General features: G+C 54.0%; 1 pseudogene; it reads right to left on the reverse strand.

The window, feature by feature from the left end:
- Positions 1 to 768: 768 nt before the first annotated feature.
- Positions 769 to 5,872, reverse strand: LOC142851350 (sperm flagellar protein 1-like; annotated as a pseudogene).
- Between the last annotated feature and the right edge of the window lie 145 nt (positions 5,873 to 6,017).

Below are 6,017 nucleotides of genomic sequence, written 5' to 3' on the forward strand. Positions count from 1 at the left end.
AAGGCGATAGACCTGCGGCTAGTGACGCGCTTCTGATTCTGACTCAGAAAGGAAATGGTGCCTGGATCTCTGGGGGCAGTTGTAAAACCATGACCTCAGCCTGGGGCTTCTATTACTACTTCCTGAGACCCTTCCAGGGCCAGCCATGGCCTAGAGGCATAGAGGAGGCTGTCCCCAGGGAGAATGGTGACTGTGAGGGAGTAGAGGAGGCCCCAGCCAAGCCCCACTGTGGATATAGGAGCAAGGTAGCTAAACAGCAGGCAGTTATGCCCACTCCCCTAGGATGTGGCTGGTGTCCAGGAAGGTGAGGATGTCCCAAAGCCTAGTGGTAGCAGCCAGGTCTTGAAACCAAAGAGCGGTACAGTTTGTCACGACCATCTAGGCCCAGGGTTCAGGTTCACCTGACTCCCCAAACCTTCAGGGCAAAGTAAGTAACGAGCCTACTTTAGAAGTGGTGTGGCATCCTCTCCTATATCCCCTTCTCCTGCCGTGCCCTGTGACCTTCCCCTTTGTGTCCACCTGCAACAGAGAAGCCTAGCAGGCTCAGGCCTGCAAATTCTTCCAGGGGTCCCATCCATGGAGTCTTCAGCAAACTCTAGTGTGGCTGTCCCTGGGGCGACATGGTTAACACTGCCCACCCACCCTGGAAGGCGACCCCGAGACATTGCCCTTCCCAGCACCTCGTGAGCTCACAAGTGTGCAATCGACAATGATGACAAGACACTGGGGGATTGGGAGAACCAAACTCCAATCTGTTCAAATTGGGCTCCAGCCCCAGGGTGCTCTGGCCTTTACACCTGTTCTGCATTCACTTGTCCCACTCTGAAGCTGCCTGGTCAGTGCAAGGCTCCAGCTGGGCTCGGGTTCAAGGTCTGAACGACTCTGGATGGGGGGCCCCTCCAGCTCTGATGCTCGTCGGGCCCAGATCTCATCAGCTCCCAGATCCGTTGGTCCTTCAGCTGTACCAGATACTCCAACCTCATCACCTTCATCTGCAAAATCTTCAGAAAGTACACAAGTCTGAACGTAGCCAGAGATGCCCTCTACGTACCAGTTAGTCCCCCAAGCCTAGGTCTCACGGTTGGGGGCTGGATCAAAGGTCCTTTGTGGGGGCACTGAGAAAGATGAACACCAGGATCCTTGGGGAAGATTCTACAGCCAATGAGCCTGAGGAGCTTAGGGGGCTGGCAGGCCAGGAAGGGCTGGGTTTTCCTCCTGTTCTCTGCTGGGATCTCCCTGACCTCTCTGTCTACTCCCTCTATAGCAACTAGAAGGACTAGATTCAGGGCAGGGCAGGGCAGGGCAGGGCAGGAGCCTTCTCTCTGCTATGAACCCTTCAGAGGACTAATAGGCTCAGGTGTCTGTGGTTCCTCCACACCTGTTTCAAGGACGACCTTGTCCCAAACCTTCTCCTATCAGAAACACAGACCCCACCACACTCCTCAGGCAGAAAAAAAACGGGATCTGCCTCATTCCCAGGTAGTGTGAAGGAAGGAATCTGTGGAGCCAGGTAGGGAGGGAGCCAGCCTCACAGCAGACAGTACAAGACAAGTGTGAGACTGTCTATAGCCAGTATATAAAGCCTATTTTCTAGACACCTTCCTACAACTCTTATTTAGTGACAAACCGAAAAGCCAGGGAGCTGTGGCTAGGCCCAGCAATCGAATCCATCCCATGTGGCCCAGTCGCATGCTTGATACATCCCATCACCACTTATTTCTCCTATGACTGCTGGTGTCTCTTCAACTCCAAAGTTGTGCATCTCACTTAGTGGCCACTTACAAGTGGTACTCAACCCTTAAAGGGCCAGTTGAGTGTCAACCCTTAAAGGGCCAGTTGAGTGTCAACCCCTAAAGGGCCAGTTGAGTGTCAACCCCTAAAGGGCCAGTTGAGTGTCAACCTTTAAATGACAAGCTGTTCTATTTCCTCTCTGGGTCTCCAATGAAGAGTTAGTTCCCTTGGTCAGCATATGAGCCTGGGCGGCGGTGGGGAGAACTGGGCTATGAACAAGCAGGGCAGACGGAGGCAGGAGCTTCAGTTCTCCTTACTGCTTCCTCTCTTCTGCTCTGCAGCTCCAAAGCCACAGTGATATCACATCACTTTCCTGTTTTCACAAGAAGATAACTCATCAAGATTCGGGTACAAACGCAAGAACTGAGATGGTATCGCAATTTCCGACAGCCCCTGTGACTCTGAGGCCCATTGGCCCAGACTGTGCACTCTTCCATATTGTCTTAGCTCTTGTACTCCTGGGATACCAGGAGAGGTAAGAAATAGCAAGGGGCACTGGAAGTTGCTGGTGAAAGAGTAGCAGGACAGATGTGTCTGCAGAACCGAAAGAATGCTCCCCCTCAGAGAGCAAGCCATGCACCGCATAACCCATATATTGCAGAACTGGGTGTGGACTCCACAGACCTGGAGGTGCATCTGCAGTACCAGGTATAGCCCACACAGCATGGCATACACCACAAAATCAGGTGTGCACTGCAGAACCTAGATATGCACTACAGAATCAACTGTGGATCCCAGAGCCAGATGTGCCCTGCAGAGCTACCAGGTGTGTACCAAAGCCAGGTATGCGTGCACATCTAAATGCTCACTAGACTCTCCGTGTGGGTTCTTTCCAGGGCCCTGGTCTTTGGGGATGGGAAGAAAGATGAGGCCCAGTTCAAGCTAGTGGGAGGCAGGCAGGAGCCTCTCCAGTAAGCGTCCCCTTCTATGTGCTTTTCAGATGTTCACCTGGAACCTGCTTCCTGAGATGGGCTTTGGTCCATACAGCCATCCTGTACCCCTGTGCTGCACTTGGGTGTGGTGTGGACAGACCAATAAAGCAGGTGATGAGTGCATTAGGGAGCCACCATACCATTTCTGCCTCAGAGAAGGATTCAAATGTTCCATAAACTGTTTTCTAAATAATCCCAAGATTGTCGCTTCTCTCTGATCAGGGCCCTGCACTCCCCTTATGCCCTTCACTGGGTCAGTGCCAGCTCTGCAGAAACTCAGCCAAGGAGTCTGAAACTGGGGCAAATGGGTCCCTCTGCATCCTTGTCTTGCAGCCCAGATTGTCCAGGCAGCAAGGGATGCCCAACAGGACCATACCTTGACTGTCTCCTGCAGAATGGCTATTGCTTGCTCCTTATCCTCCAGCTGCTGCTGGATGCCGTCCAGGTGATCCCAGAGCCCTTCAACTGGGTCCCTGAAAGGTAAACACTGACCTTTAATCCAGGATAGGGATCATGAGGAGATGGGCAGGGAGAATGTGAGAGATAAGGGTCCACCCTTTGCAAGCACAGCAGTCCTTTTTCTCCAGATCCCTTTGATTCTGAAGGGTCTTCATGTTGACGGGGGTTGGAGGGCTCTGAAGGCCTGTATGACAAATAGACACCATCAGCTGAGGACCCTGCTTCTGACTGGCCCCCACCAGTGACAGTAAATATGGATGAGGGGACATGGTTCATAGGAGGTAAAGCAAACCCAGGATCATCATGGAAGGACTTGGTCTTAGCCTGGTGTCAGGACCCTGGCAAGCTTGGAAATGGTTTCCTTGCATGGCACACAGGCTCCCCCTTGGATGGTTGCTCTCTGGGTATTGATGGAGCCAGGACCTGCACATGTGAGGGCGCCTTCCTCAGAAGCCAACTAGCCCCTCTAGGCCCAGGGTGCACCACAGCATACCTGCCCTCTTTTGAAGATTTGTGAGCTCGTGATTGTCATGTGTCCAGCCTTCAGGAATGTAGCGACGCTCTCCATAGGAGTCCCAGAGGGGCTCTGACGAGCTGCTATTATCCACATTAAGATTTTGAGTCCTAGTGGTATGCGGGTGGGTGCTTAGTCCTCCCAAAGGTCGGACAGCATCCACACTGGAGAGGCCTGGTTCCTGCAGAGTACAAAAGTTGGGAGGTGAGGTGTAACAGGGTTGCACATGTCTGGTCTCCACTCTGGGCAGGGTCAGTGGGCAAACTGCAGAAGAAGAGAGGGAAGGACTTAGGGTGGTCACAGTTGGAACAACTCTCAAACGCTTTCACTGTCTCAGGTAGGTAGTTCAGGCTGGGGAGGAGATGAGGGCCTGGGAAGATCCCAGTTAGCAGAAAGTCAGGAATGAGCCTAAGTGGCTACTGTGACCTCATGTATGGACTTCGTTTCATTCTGGACCACAGAGACATCCGTTTCTCTGTTTTATTCTCACACAGGCAGATTGTTTGACTGTGCTCAAAGCTCAGCAGGCACAGCCCACTTGCAGGCTGAGCTGATGGACGGACACTTACAGCTTCACCAGCCGGGCCTCTGTGAGCAGTGCCGGCCTCCATTTTCTCCTTCAGCGAACACAAGATAGACTCGATAACCCCAGGCTTGTTGGACACCACCTTTTGGATGTCGGCCTCTGAGATACATAAGTGCAGCTTTTGAAAGACTTTCCTGAAAAAAAAAAAAGGGTACACTCTCAAAACAATGCCGCCAAGGGCTGGGATTGGAGCCCTCCCTACAGTCCCGTCCTTGTGGGTCATGCCTTCCAGCCACGGGACAGCATCTAGTTTCCTCAGAGAGGAGAGGCTAACAAGGTGTCTTCTTTGCTCTGCAGCCCAGGGACCCATGGCTGTCTCCTTCCTGGCCTAGTGGGCCTGTGTCTCAGGAGATCCTAGAACACTTGATGCGCTCTGCTCCACCTGGCCAGGTTCTCTGCACTCAAACTTGTTTCCCTGACTGTTTGCCTTCTGTTCTAGAAGTCCTGTTGATACAGCTAGACAGTCCCAGAACTCGGCAGCGGGGCCCACTCAGGCATGATCACCTCCCTTGAGCCTTCATTCCAGCTCTAACCTCTTAAACATAAGATCAGGCCTGAGTCCTTCAGTGCCCCCAATCCAATCTGAGCCAGTCTTGGGGGCTCTGACATTCCCCACGCAGCACGTGTTCCCCACCTTGCTCTGCTCAAGCACTTCCTGGGTTCCCTCTTGATTTGACTATGTCTGACATGTCCAGCCTACTCTGGTTGTTCTTGGTGTCATGTAGCACAACAGACACACAGGTAGGGGCTAGTCTGAGGACAGTTTGGGAGGTGGAGTAAAATGTGCCTCCACTAACCTGTGAGAGAACAGGCTACCTGGTGGGCTGTCCCAGCAGGGAGTCCCCAGGAACCCTGGTTGTGGCCAGAGTCAGAGACCCACACCTGGAAACTTGTCGCGAAGGGGCATTAGAGAGTGTCCCTGGGTCAACCATGCCTTGCCTGTTGAGAAGGCTCCAGTTGCTCAACTTCTGGTCTGTACTGCAGGCTGGGACGTAGCTGTGCAAGTTCACCAGCCGAGGGTGGAAGTGCTTCACAATCTCGGCCACCAGCACTGTGGGAATGCAAGGTGAGCTTGGCTGGCTTGGCTAAGACCCCGAGTTGTAGCTGTAATCTCTGACCACATGAGAGGCACGGAGTGAAGGGGGAGGGCACGAGCTTGTCCTGGGGAACCCGTGATTGTCCCTGAGAGTTCTCGGCACGGCACCTAGACTCCTGGACAGACCAAGGGGTAGGATGGCCTACGGAGTTACCACAGCGTGAGAGCCCAAGAGGAGCTGGAAGAGCCACAGGAGGCCATATCTGCCACAGCCTTTCCTAAGGAGCATGAGTCTGGACTCAGGAACCGCCCCCCCCCTGCCCATCCCCGCCACGGTATTGTGGGGGCTGGATTCAAGGGAGGCCCTTATCTGAGCCCTCTCGTCGTGTGCCCTATTGCGCCTCGCCCTCACTCGCACCACCATCACTGAAGTCCCGAGCCAGGTGGCGCTTGGGGCGACTGAGAGGAAGCCGGTCCAGCCAGGCGCAGAGGTTGTGAATAACCTCAGGCGGTGGCAGGAGAAAGGCAGAGCTCTGCTCGGAAGCACTGAGCATGGTAGAAAGGGCCGTTTGCAGCGGCAAAAAGCGGCGGAGTAAATCGGGAGGCTTCAGACCGTTGCTAGGAGACGAGGCACAGCCGGAAGGGGCGGGGCCCACACTGCACCCGGCCCACCGTCGATCCCAGATAGGCTTGGTCCTC

The sequence above is a fragment of the Microtus pennsylvanicus genome, chromosome 5, assembly GCF_037038515.1.
Source record: "Microtus pennsylvanicus isolate mMicPen1 chromosome 5, mMicPen1.hap1, whole genome shotgun sequence".
Taxonomy (NCBI): Eukaryota; Metazoa; Chordata; class Mammalia; order Rodentia; family Cricetidae; genus Microtus; species Microtus pennsylvanicus.